Genomic DNA, 11,766 nt, shown 5'->3' with positions numbered 1-11,766 from the left:
AGTGAGCAAAACCACTCCAAGAGAGAGATTGTGAGGGCTGAAACTGGCAATGCATAGGGACAGGACTGCCTAAGCCATTTGGAGTTCACATCTCTCTACAACAATGGGCCAATTTCTGAACATAGAGGTATAGGATTTAATGTTTGCCTTGCTGAGTTTCTATCCTGCTTTGGTCCCATTCCTTTCTATCTCCCTATTTCTCTCTTTTAAAACAGGAATGTTTACCTCATGCCATTGTATGTCAGCAGTGTTTAACTTTCTTTTTGATTTTTATAGGAGCTTGCAGTTAAGAGTTTGCCTTGGGCCTCAGAGGAGACTTTGAACTTGGACCTTTCAGCAATGCTGGAACTGTTAAAACTTTGGTGACTCTTAGAAATAGACTAACTGGATTTTGTATAAGGAGATGCATGTGAATCTTCTGAGGGCCAGGGGCAGAATGTTAGATCTAGATGGCCCCTGTCCTGGTTACTTTTCGTGTTGCTCAGACAAAATACTTGCCACCCAAAGTTAAAAGAAGAAAGGTTCGTTGTAGCTCACAATTTGCAGAAGTTTCAGCTCATAGTTGGCTGGCTCCAAGGCAGGGTGGCATGGCAGAAGAGCACCACAGAAGAGAAACAGTTCATGGTGAGCAGAAGGTAGCAAATCAGCAAAGTAGCAAAAAAGCAGCAAATAATAACAGCAGCCCTCTTTCTGTCCCTTATATTCTGTCCAAGCTACTGCCAGGCTACCATAGGGTAGCACAAACACCCAGGGTGGGGCACCCTTAATCCTAGGATTGCACCATGAGTCAATTCAGCATCACATCCTTAGTCCCAGCATCACACACTCTAGGTCCAGCCACCTCTGGAAAGCCCCATCTATGACCACATGAGGCTTTGAGGAGACATTTAGATACAAGCCATAACAACCCCCAAGTCCTCGTGTATTTGGAAGATAATTAGATTATGAGGGGTGGTATGGCTGGTCACTGGGGGCATGACCTAGGAGGGTATATGAGGTGATTGAGCTCTAAGCAGGAGGTCTCCCTCTTCTCTCCCCAGTTTCTTCTTTCTTTCTTTGCTTCCTGGCTGCCATGATGTGAGCAATTTTCCTTTGCCAGGCCCTTCTCTTCCATCATGCCATTTCTGCCCTGGAGCCAGTTGACCATGGACTGAAAACCTGAGTCAAAATAAACCTGTCTTCCTTGAAGTTGTGAGTGTTGGGTATTATGTCTTAGCAGTGAGAAAAGTAACTAAAACACACATGCAGTGATGCTCTGAAGTTATATCACCTTTATCATAGTCTGCCAAAAAAGCACAACTAGAATTTAATTATGGGAAACAATCAGGCAAATCCAAATTGAACATTCTATGAAATAATTGACTTGTACTCTTCACAAATGTTGGTGTAATGAAAAACAAGGAAAGATGACACACTTTTAGAATAAAGCAGACTGTATCAGCTACAGTTCTCAAAACAAAACACCAACCATTATGTGGCTCAAATGACAAAATTTATTTCTTACAATTCTGGAGGCTGGGAGTTCAAGCTGAAGGTGTCAACAGGCTTGTTTTTTTTTTTTTTTTTTGTACCGGAGATTGAACTCGGGTCCTTGTGCTTGAGCTGTAGGTGGCAAAACCACTGAGCTAAATCCCAGGCCCCAACAGGCTTGGTTTTGCTAAGGCTTTGCTCGTTGTCTTACAGGCAGCTACTCTCTTGCTGTGTTCTTACATGGTCATCCTGTTTTCCATATTGGAATAGGACCCACATTTATGACCCTGGTGTACAAATACAGTCATATTCTGAGATACTGGGGGTTATGGCTTCAGCACATGGATAGAAGAAGCACAGTTTGACCCACAGGGGGACTCCTTTATGTATGGTGTTAGATGGGGAAAAGATTGCTATAAAGTATATTATGAAGAAAATGGGAAATAAATATCTGTGGTGTGGTAGATTAAAAATAGCCTCAACCTGGACATTTCTCCCCTGAGAAATGGGGGCATGTTTCCCATTCCTCTGAATGTGGGCTGCCTGTGACCTCTTGGACAACTGGAGTACAATGGAAGTGAAGCTGTTCCAGGTCCCAGCCTGGACTTCCTGAAGCAGTTTCTGCCTCTTGTTCCTCTGTACTCCTTAAGTGCTGCCTGATTCATGAAGATTTCTTTGCTCAAATAAACTATGTTAAATTCGATTTGTTAAGTCTTTTTTTTTTTTTTTTGGTACCGGGGATTGAACTCAGGACCTTGTGTTTGTGAGGCAGGTGCGGTGCCACTGAGCTAAATCCCCAGTCCAAAAGTCTGTTTTAAAAATGTGTCCTTGGGGGTCTAAATCTGTTGGGCATTAATTCTGCTGTCAGTCCTGTGTGGCCTCCTGTACTCGGTGATTTTTTTAAAAATTGTGCCCCTGTATTGGCTTGAACCCTACGGGATTACATTGAGAGCACGTTCTCCAGAAGGGTTTCCACTGTTTCTGACACACGCCATAACTCACAGCTCGGGGGACTTGGGACCTCTTCAGAGCTCTTCAGTCTCGGTTCCACTCAGGAGGCTCAGGCTCCCATTTCCTTGTTTCCATCCCGGATCACAGTGCCCTCATAGACGTGTGGCCTCAGTGTGGCCGCAGACCTCCCATTCAATGGCCTCAGCCCTGGCTTTTCCCATGGTTGGTTCCTTTTGGGGTGAGGTAGAGGCTTCTTGGAGCGCGTACTTGCAGGAGCGAGCTCTGGGAGGGAGAAGTCAGCCTGATTTTTTTTCTGCCTGCCTAAGCAGAGCCCACCACGCTTTCACTCTAATTCTGAAACACAATTCTGTCTTGGCTTTCTGTAATATTTTAAAATAAATTAGAGGTTTTCAATATTCATTCATTTGATACTCCCAATAGTACTGTAACATTGGAAAGGACGGGCTGTTCGGTAGGTTAGGTACTTGAGAAAGCAGAAACCGGGAGTGATGTAAGGCATTTTTACTACCCTCTAAAGCATCAGCTCCCTACCCTGTACAGTGGTAAATTTCCAATCTCCTCTTAGGGCTTTGTGAGCCTTTATGGAGATGGAATTTGGGGCGTGCCCAGCACCTACTGCACTGGCACAATGCTTTCTGATCACCCGATGATGCCAAGTACCAAGAAGTGCTCCGGCGCCACCCAGCGCCGGGGCAGCGTCGTCCCACCGCGCAGCTCAGACCGGAGGGGGAGCTGGGCAGACCAGTCAGGCGGGCGGGAGGCGGGGCCCGCGCCCCGTAGCCGCCTCTGAGGCGGACCGGGGCGGGCAGCGGGCGGTCTCCCAGGCCGCTGCAGGCCGCTTCCCTTTCCTTCGGTTGCCAACTGCAGCCGCCTCCAGGGTGAGTACGCGTGGCCTCGGGTCCGCAGGCGTCCAGGACCCGAGGTTGCCGGCACTCGGGCGCTGGGCGCCGGACTTGGTGGGTCTCCTGGCTGGAGCCGAGAGATCGCGGGGCCTGCGCGGCCTGGGCTGGGGCGAGGGGGGGGGGGTCTTGTTCTGCGAGGGCTGGGCCAGGCAGAGACCTTCAGAAGCCCAGCCTGGCTGGGGTGTCCGGTTCAGTTGCTGGCGCCCCACCGCGGCGCTGCCACTGCTGGGCTGGGAGGGCGGCGAGATGCTGCCCGGGAGGGGACGATCCGAGGTGCTCCTGGGGCGCGCTCCGCCTCGCCATCTGGGAGCCCCGCCTGACCCTCTCTCCCTTGGGGCGCGTCGCTGGTGAAAGCCCCTTCCTCTGATCTCTGACAGGGCCGGGGAGGACGAGTTCTGAGCTTTCTGGGAAAGGATCACTTGGGTTTTAACGGACTTCTGGACATCTGCTTATAAGTCTGGCTGTCAGTCTTTCTTTCTTAGTGTTGCGGTCCATTAGATAAGGACTGTTAGATCCAGAACTGGGGGAAAGAAGAAACGAAAGGTCCAGGGAGATCGGAACAGAGAAGAGGCCCCGGCTTGTGGCGGAGGGAGCAGCTGTCCCGGGAGGGTGGGTGTGCGCTGTCCGGAGAGTTCCAGGGGCCAAGGGCAAGCAGGCGGCCAGGGCACAGGCTGATCTCGGGCGAGGAAACGGAGCAGGAAGAAGGTGGTAGTTTGAGCATTGGGAAGTGTTTGTTTTTTTTCTTTAAAAATTAATTAGCCAATTTTTAAAGAAAGAAGAACATATGAAGATGCAAGAAAGTGAAGGAGTCTTAGGTGGGAATGCAGAGGACTGAAGGTTCAGGTGGAAGTGTTGGCATGGGGGACTATTCCCGACACCTGCAGGGAGTGCTCCACTGTCTCTCTCTGGGGGGTGGGGGTGGGGTGGGGGGAGAAAATGCTTGATTACAGTGTGTTTATTCATATTTTGGATTTTTTGTCTTATAGAGCAGATTTGGCCTCTGCAGACCCTAGACCCTTGAAACTACAAAAACTCAAGTACTTGACCTGTGCATTTTTGAGAGCGATCAATGGCTTTAATAAGGTTAAAAACATTTCTTCCCGAGAATCACTGTGAGGAACTGTTTGTGTAACCTGCGGGGAAGTGAGTAGGGAGGGCAATAAAACCAGGCTTTGTTGTTACACTTTATAAAGCCTTGATACAAGTATTTTGAATCTACTTTAAGCTGAGCCAAAAATGTGTGCACTATCCAGAGATGCGTGCAAATGGCGTGAGAACTGACCGTACCCTTCAAGTTTTTAAAATCCAGAATAGGAATAGTCAAAGCAAGTCCGTTGTGGTTTTCTAGTCTTTTTTTTAAGCCGTCAATAAACAGTGGGTTCCCAAATTTGACTGCCTATCTCAGAATTACCTGCATTCCTTTAAAAAATATAGATTTCTTGGCCCCACCTCAGGCCTTCAAAATAAAAACCTCTGGGCACGGAGCCCAGAAATAGGTATCCCAAGCAGAGACCACAGGGTTCTCTTGCCTTGAAATTTACTCACAGACTCAGAGGCTTTTCTTGGAGATTGGGGCGTGTTTACAACAGGTTTCCTTAAGGTTGTATGAATGAATCGCTGCCACCTTTATGTAACTAAAAAATATGATCCCTGTCTATTGTGTTACCTTTGAATTTTAAAGGAAAACTATGTAGTCATTTTATCAGAAAACAACATTGTTTTGGGTCATAAAACCGCTAGAAAATAGAAGTTACAGAAGAAACAAAACTATCCCTAATGTTTTCATTTAGAGATGCTTATCAGTGATGCCAGGCATTTTATATATGAAAGATATACACACATATATTTCATAAATGGAACTGTATTTTAGTTTTTTTCCAGTACTGGGTGTTGAACTTGGGGCCTTGTACATGCTAGGCAAGTATCCCATATATATATATATATATATATATATATATATATTTTTTTTTTTTTTTTTTTTTTTCCCACTTAGTCATCATGAGCACTTTCCCATGTAGTTGAGTTCTTTTAAACACAGTATTAATGAAAGCGTATGTTCTGTCACATGGATGTGCTATAATTAATTAAACTAGATTCCTGTTTGGATTCTTTTCAATTTTTGGTTATTTTAGCAATATTAGTTTGGATATCATGTCTGCTTACTTTCTAAACGATGGAAGCAAAAGCTATTTACAAGCAGTTAAAGAACTAATTTTCACATATTTTCTTACTGCTTTTCCACACCGGAAGGAAGTGGACATTACTTTCCAGGCTGACTGTCCTATTTCAGTTGTTCTCAAACTTCTCTGCATCTAAGATACACCTGGGTACTTGTTAAAATTTCACTTTCCTGAGGCTCAGACTCAGCTGTTTGCGCCTGTTAGCTCTGGAGCGGGACCCAGGAAATCTATACTTCTAATGCACTCCTCTGTGCATGTGATAAAGGTACTTTTGGAACTGCACTTTGGGAAATGCTTTTTAAGGAAATTGCCAAGTAGACCCAGAAAAATTGGATCACTTGGCAAAGCCATTTGAACTCAGCACTTTGTGACTTTGAGCCCTGTCTTTTCCCTATTATCTCAGAGCTTCTTAAATATTAGGGCCAGTGATATCCCCCTGATATCTGCAGAAAATGAGCTCCTGCTGGTAGACCCCATCTTCTATGTGTCAGGTTGGTTTGAGGCACTAGAAATACAAAACAAAAAAAAACCCAAACCCCAAAACTGCAATAAAAACCCCAGATGATTCTCTTTCAAAATTAATTTACTCCTCTATGTTGATTTGGGATATACTGTCTGACTTTATTTTTATTTAAACTTTTTACTTTGAACTAATTTTAGTCTTATTTAAATGTTGTGGCATCTGGGCATGGTGGTGCAATCTGGTAGTCCAGCACTATGGGAGGCTGAGGCAGGAGGATGGAAAGCTTGAGTCCAGCCTGGGTAACTTAGAGACTTAGTGAGACTCTGTCAAAACAAAATAATAATAATAATAATAATAATAATAATAATAATAATAATAAAAGGGCTAGGGATGTAGCTCAGTGCAGAGGGCATAGGTTCAATCCCCAGTACCACACAGATTGCATATATTTTTTGTTTCTCCTTAGTCTTTTCTGACAAGTGCTTCTGAGAGTTTCCTTGTCTTTCACAGTTTGACCTTTTTGACAGACGAGATTGGGTGTGTTCAGGGTGGTATGGCCATAGTCAGTTTGACCTTTATGAAGAGGACCAATTCATTATTTTGTGGAATGAGTTTGTCTGATGTCTTCTCATGCTTGTGATGAAGCTATGCATTTTGGCACGATAGACCACAGAAGGGATTTTCTTCCCTTGGTGTGGCATATCAGAGGTTTATGAGGTCAGTAGACCTTATCACTGGTGATTTAACCTTGATTACGTCCTTAAATTGATAACTATTGGATTTCTTCTCCTTGGAGTCACCCTTTCAGCTGGATGTGATGGCGCACACCTGTAAACCCAGCACTCTGGAAGGCTGAGGCAAGAGACTCACAAATTCAAGCTCAACCTGGGCAATTAAGTGACTTAGTGAAACCCTGGCTCAAAATAAAAATTTTTTAAAAGGCTGGGGATATAGTTTAGTGTGAAGGCTCTGGGTTCTGTCTTAGTAACTAACACACACACACACACACACACACACACACGGGCACACATGGGGAAGGAGGAGGGGAAGGGGAAGGAGAAGAGTAAGAAGAAGAGAAAGAAAAAGCTACTGTATTTCTTTTTGTAGATACCTTGCTACAAAGCACATTCTATTTACCTTCAAATTTTCATCTATTAATTTTAGCATCCATTGGTGGATCTCAGCTGTAACAATTATTACTCTGGTGATTGCCTAATGGTGATTTTTTTCCCATTTCCACTTCATTAGTAATTAGAAGTTTCCTATAAGAAAAAGCTGCCATTTCTCAATCATTTGTATATTTGATCATGTAAATCAATATGGACTTGTGGACATTCACTTTCTTCTGTGGGTTGAAACAGTGCCATCATTGTTTTGTTGCTCAGATGCTTTCAGTTTCGGCCATTAGGAGCCGGGTCTTCAAGTTTGAAGGACTTGTGCATGGAAGTAGCTGTCAGCATTTGCATCTCACCTCCCTCTCATAGTCCAAGGGCCAGGACAGTGATTACTCAGAAGCCTCCATGGAGCTGCAATTGGGAGGCTAAAGGAAGGGAGAATAATATGTGTGGAAATGTGTGTGTATCTCCCAGAAACTTCGAGTAAAAGGAGTAGCAGGTACCAGCCTTGCTACTGGTGCTGCCCTGGGAGTCTCAAGGGAGCCAGGGCCTTGTGTCTGGGGACAGACCATGCCTACTGCGTCAGAAACAACAGGCTGAGTTGGTGCTCTGCGTGCTGAATAAAGTCTGTGTCCTTCCTCCTCAGTGCTTAGTAAATATTTGTAGAGTGACACTTGAGGTTCTGCAGAGATTCTCCAAGAATGACATTTAGCATTCATGCCATTTAACTTTTTGTTATAGCTTTTCTTCCTCGTTAGGTTATTATTATTGAAAATGTCAACCATTACACAAATGTAGAGAGAAAGACCCTCTGGTACCTATCTTTAATACTGTGTTTTACTGATCTTTCATCAAACCCTTTCTTTTCCTTTGGGGTAGAATGAGGTCTTTGTATTTGAAAACAAATTGCAGACCTTAAGATGTGGGAAAGACTGAAATAAACTCTTAGGACAAGGACTATACTTTATTTTCCTTTCTGTCTCCCTGGTGCCTAACCTGTGCTTAAAAATAGCAGGTGCTCAGAAAAGACTAGTTGAATTGAAGAGAGGAAAAAAAAATACAAAAACACGATAATTTTTAATTAACTCTGGGGCAGATGTCTAGAAAGGAAAAAGATGGTAAAGATGCCCCTAAAATAACTTCTTTGGTGCTTAAATTTTTTCCATACTGTCATGATTACTCTGTCATTCAAGACAGCCTTGATTGAATAAGAAAATAGCGCTGGGGCTATTGTGAGAGTTTAGGGTCTCTCAATTACTTAAATATTAATAAAATCTGATGGCAGTTTCCTAAGCACCAACCAGGAGTTGTCTGCTGTAAAAATAACTTTCTTTGAAAAAAACAATTATTTTTCTAGTTATAAAAAGTAACACTTATTGAAAGAAAAATGGAAATTATGGAGAAATAGAAATGAAAAGTATCAGTATTTCCACATCATTCTAGATGTAGCCTTGTCTTGGCTAATGCTGTAACCAGTCAATAAATAGTTGTGTTTCTGGAAATGCAACAGATGTGTTTGGGTGCCTATGATGTCATTAAATTCATATAACAATGTTATGACATTACGGTGCTCGTCCCCTGCATTTTATAGGTAGGGAAACATATTGAGCATGGTTGAATGGGCTGGCTCCAGTCACTGAGCTGATGAGTAGGGGCAGGAGGGCCGGAGATGGTTTTTAAGACCTCCAAGCAGTGCTCTATCCGGTCACACAAGAACAAGACAGCCTTGCGTTGAACTTTCTTCACGCTGCCTTTGGTTCTGAAGAGGACAGTTAGGCTTCTACAGGGTAAGTAATTGCTTTTAACTGATCTTCAAGCAGTAGGATTAGCAATGAAAGCTTCATTATTAAGTTATCATGAACAAAGTTCCTTGCTATTAGATAAATGTCTTATCTTTGAACAAATAACATATGTGAAGTTCAGTAATATTAGTTTATGACTGTTCATAGGGCTTTATGTCTTGGGTAGGGTTTTTCTTTTTAAATTTTTTTAGAGCTGTTTTAAGTTCACAGCAAAACTGAGCAGAGATTTCCCGTGTATCCTTGCCTAGTGTAGATTTTTAAATCTCTTTATGTTATGCCTCCCCCACTGCAGTAATTTTATGATCATAAGTTTCTTCAACTCAGTGATTCTTTCAGAGGGCTGTCTTTCCATAAATAGCTCTTAGAAAAGAAGATTCCCACTCTAAATTGTCCAAGAAGTTTTTATATAAGAAGTTCAAGGCCAGTATTTAAGCATCCTGCAATTAAATCCACAAAAAGTAGAGCCAGATGTGGTGGTGCACACCTGTAATCCCAGCATTTGGGAAGCTGAGGCAGGAGGTTCACTGTGAATTTGAGGCCAGCCTGGGCTACATAGTGAGTTCAAGGCCAACCTGGATTATACAGTGATACCCTGTCTCCAAAAACAAACAAAACAAAACAAATCTCTGATGGCTCACTGTCCCCTGGAGGAGGGAGAACAAGCTCTTAGAGCTCTGGAGGCTTCTGTGAGGCCAGGATCAGGGTGTAGCATGATGTGGCTCTTGGGAGGGCCTCTTACTGGTAATGGCCTCACATGGCCTTTGCTTGGTGTGCAAACATGTGAGCATGTGCGTGCACACACACAGAATGAGATGGGATTGAACTCGGGAGCTTGTGCTTGTGAGGCAGGCGTTGGAACCACTGAGCTAAATCCTTGGCCCTAAAAATGTTTTTTTATTAGTCCCTATTTTATAAAATATTGGTTTTCAATGTGATATTTTCATACATGTGCATAACATTTTGATCATATTCACCCTCCTAATTACCTTCTCTCACTCACCACTCTCTACTGCATTCTCTTCCTCTTGTCTAATAATAGTCAAGGAAATAAAATTTCTTCCTCATAGAGAATTGAATGCCTGTGCTCCCCTCAGTTCTTATGTTGAACCCCCAACCCCCAATGTGATGGTATTTTCCAGACAATTAGGTTAAGGTAAGATCATCAGTGTGGAGCCTCCTTGTTGGAATTAATAGCCTTATAAAAAGACCAAGACACATGAAATCTCCATCTCATTCTGTGTGTGTGCATGCACATGCTCACATGTTTGCATACCAAGCAAAGGCCATGTGAGGCCATTACCAGTAAGAGGCCCTCCCAAGAGCCACACCGTGCTACACCCTGATCCTGGCCTCACAGAAGCCTCCAGAGCTCTAAGAAGCAAAGTCACAGTGTTTTGTCACAGCAGCCCAAGTGCACTAGGACAGAGGGTCTGCAGTGACTTGTGTGGCTAAGAAGAGCAGCCCAGCAAGAGCCCAGGGCCACCCTGCGGGCAGCTCCCTCAGTGTGTGGAGCCACAGCTACTGGCCAGGGAAGGGGTGCAGGGCAGAGCTGAGAAGCTTCATGCCATGCACATCCAGCTTGTCCAGTGTCTCCTGGGGAGGAAAGGCAAACATGAGCCACATGCTGTTACACCCGGGCACAGCAATAGGGGTGTTGGCGCAGGGAGCCTGAGATGAACTCTGAAGGGCAGTCCCAGATCCTCCCGGAAGAAAGAGTGCAGATGAGAATTCAGGATGTTAATACAAATGACTTAAGCCAGTGTATGGTACTGGAGAAAGGGCTCGTGGTAGGTGTTAATACTGCTTTCTCCCTGGACTTGCTGGGGTGCCGCCACAGGACCCCGTGCATGGGCCCCACCGTTTCATTGCCTCTTGGGTCAAATAGTCTCTTTTGTGGTCTGACCCAAACCTAATCTCCATTTCTACTGATAATGTTCTGTTTAGAGAGAGATGTTTTCTAGGTTTCCTTCAAACTAACCTACAACCAAATTTTTGAAATACTAACCTTTAATAAATATAAAACTATCTTGAGGGTGGCTAAGATTGTTTTTGCTTGTTATAATTACCACCTGCCCACTTCTCACTTAAAGCAACTTTATTTTCATTATAAAAGGACTACTTATAAAACTATGTATGTATCATATATATATATATAGCTATATATGTATTAGTTTCTTTTCTGTTGCAATAACAAAATACCTGGACTTTATAGAGTATTTTAGAAAGAGCAGAGATTTCTGTAGCTCACTGTTCTGGTGGTTCAAGGGCATGGAAACTAAGGCCGTGGCCCTGGAATAGGTGTGGCTTTTGGCGGGGACCGCATGGTAGATGGCCTCACAGTGGTGGTGGTGGTGTGTGTGTGTGTGTGTGTGAGGGCCTGGATTCCATGGCAGGCAGCATGCTGGAGGGGAGGAAGGGTCAGCCCAGTCCCTTCCCTTTTTCTGGTGCAGGTGCATGCTAGGCTAGAGCTCCACAACAAGCTGCAGCCCAGCCCTGAGCCCACTGTTTTAAAACAGCCCTCTGTCAAGAATGAACTCAGAATCCCACAGAAACTGCCTGAATCCCTTCCTGATGCCCTAAGCAATTCCAGCTAGGCCTGATATCTTAAGGATCCTACCACTTCTCAACATCACCACACTGGGGACTGTTTCCAGCCCATGGGCCTTTGGGGAGCTAAGCCACATCCAACCTATAGAAATATGTAATATAAATATAAAAGTATCTAGGTGTAATATAAAACTGTTATTAAAATCTGTAAAGAGCTGGGCACAGGGGCAGCTGCCTGTAGTTCCAGTTACTTGGGAGCTTAAAGCAGGATTGCTTGGGCCTAGGCAACATTAATGAGATCCTGCCTCCAAAAAA

The 11,766-nt window shown here is 44.1% G+C and overlaps 1 protein-coding gene across 6 annotated transcripts in view; it reads left to right on the top strand.

Moving 5' to 3' along the window:
• The first annotated feature begins 3,167 nt into the window (after nucleotides 1-3,167).
• The window catches only part of B4galt4 (beta-1,4-galactosyltransferase 4), a 40,222-nt gene continuing 31,623 nt past the window's right edge, over nucleotides 3,168-11,766 (top strand). For 5 of the 6 annotated variants that reach the window (XR_015452882.1, XR_015452885.1, XR_015452884.1 and 2 more), the window contains exon 1: nucleotides 3,191-3,320. The gene's annotated coding sequence lies outside the window, so the exon portion shown is untranslated. Of the gene's footprint in view, nucleotides 3,321-11,766 lie in introns of all 6 variants that reach the window. The other variant, XM_087215864.1, reaches the window with a different exon arrangement.

This window comes from Heterocephalus glaber, unplaced genomic scaffold (genome assembly GCF_053883595.1).
Source record: "Heterocephalus glaber isolate CG9 unplaced genomic scaffold, H.glaber_assembly_v1.0 deba00000122, whole genome shotgun sequence".
NCBI lineage: Eukaryota > Metazoa > Chordata > Mammalia > Rodentia > Bathyergidae > Heterocephalus > Heterocephalus glaber.
The sequence above is the reverse complement of the archived record's forward strand: the minus strand, read 5'-3'. Positions and strand labels throughout refer to the sequence as shown.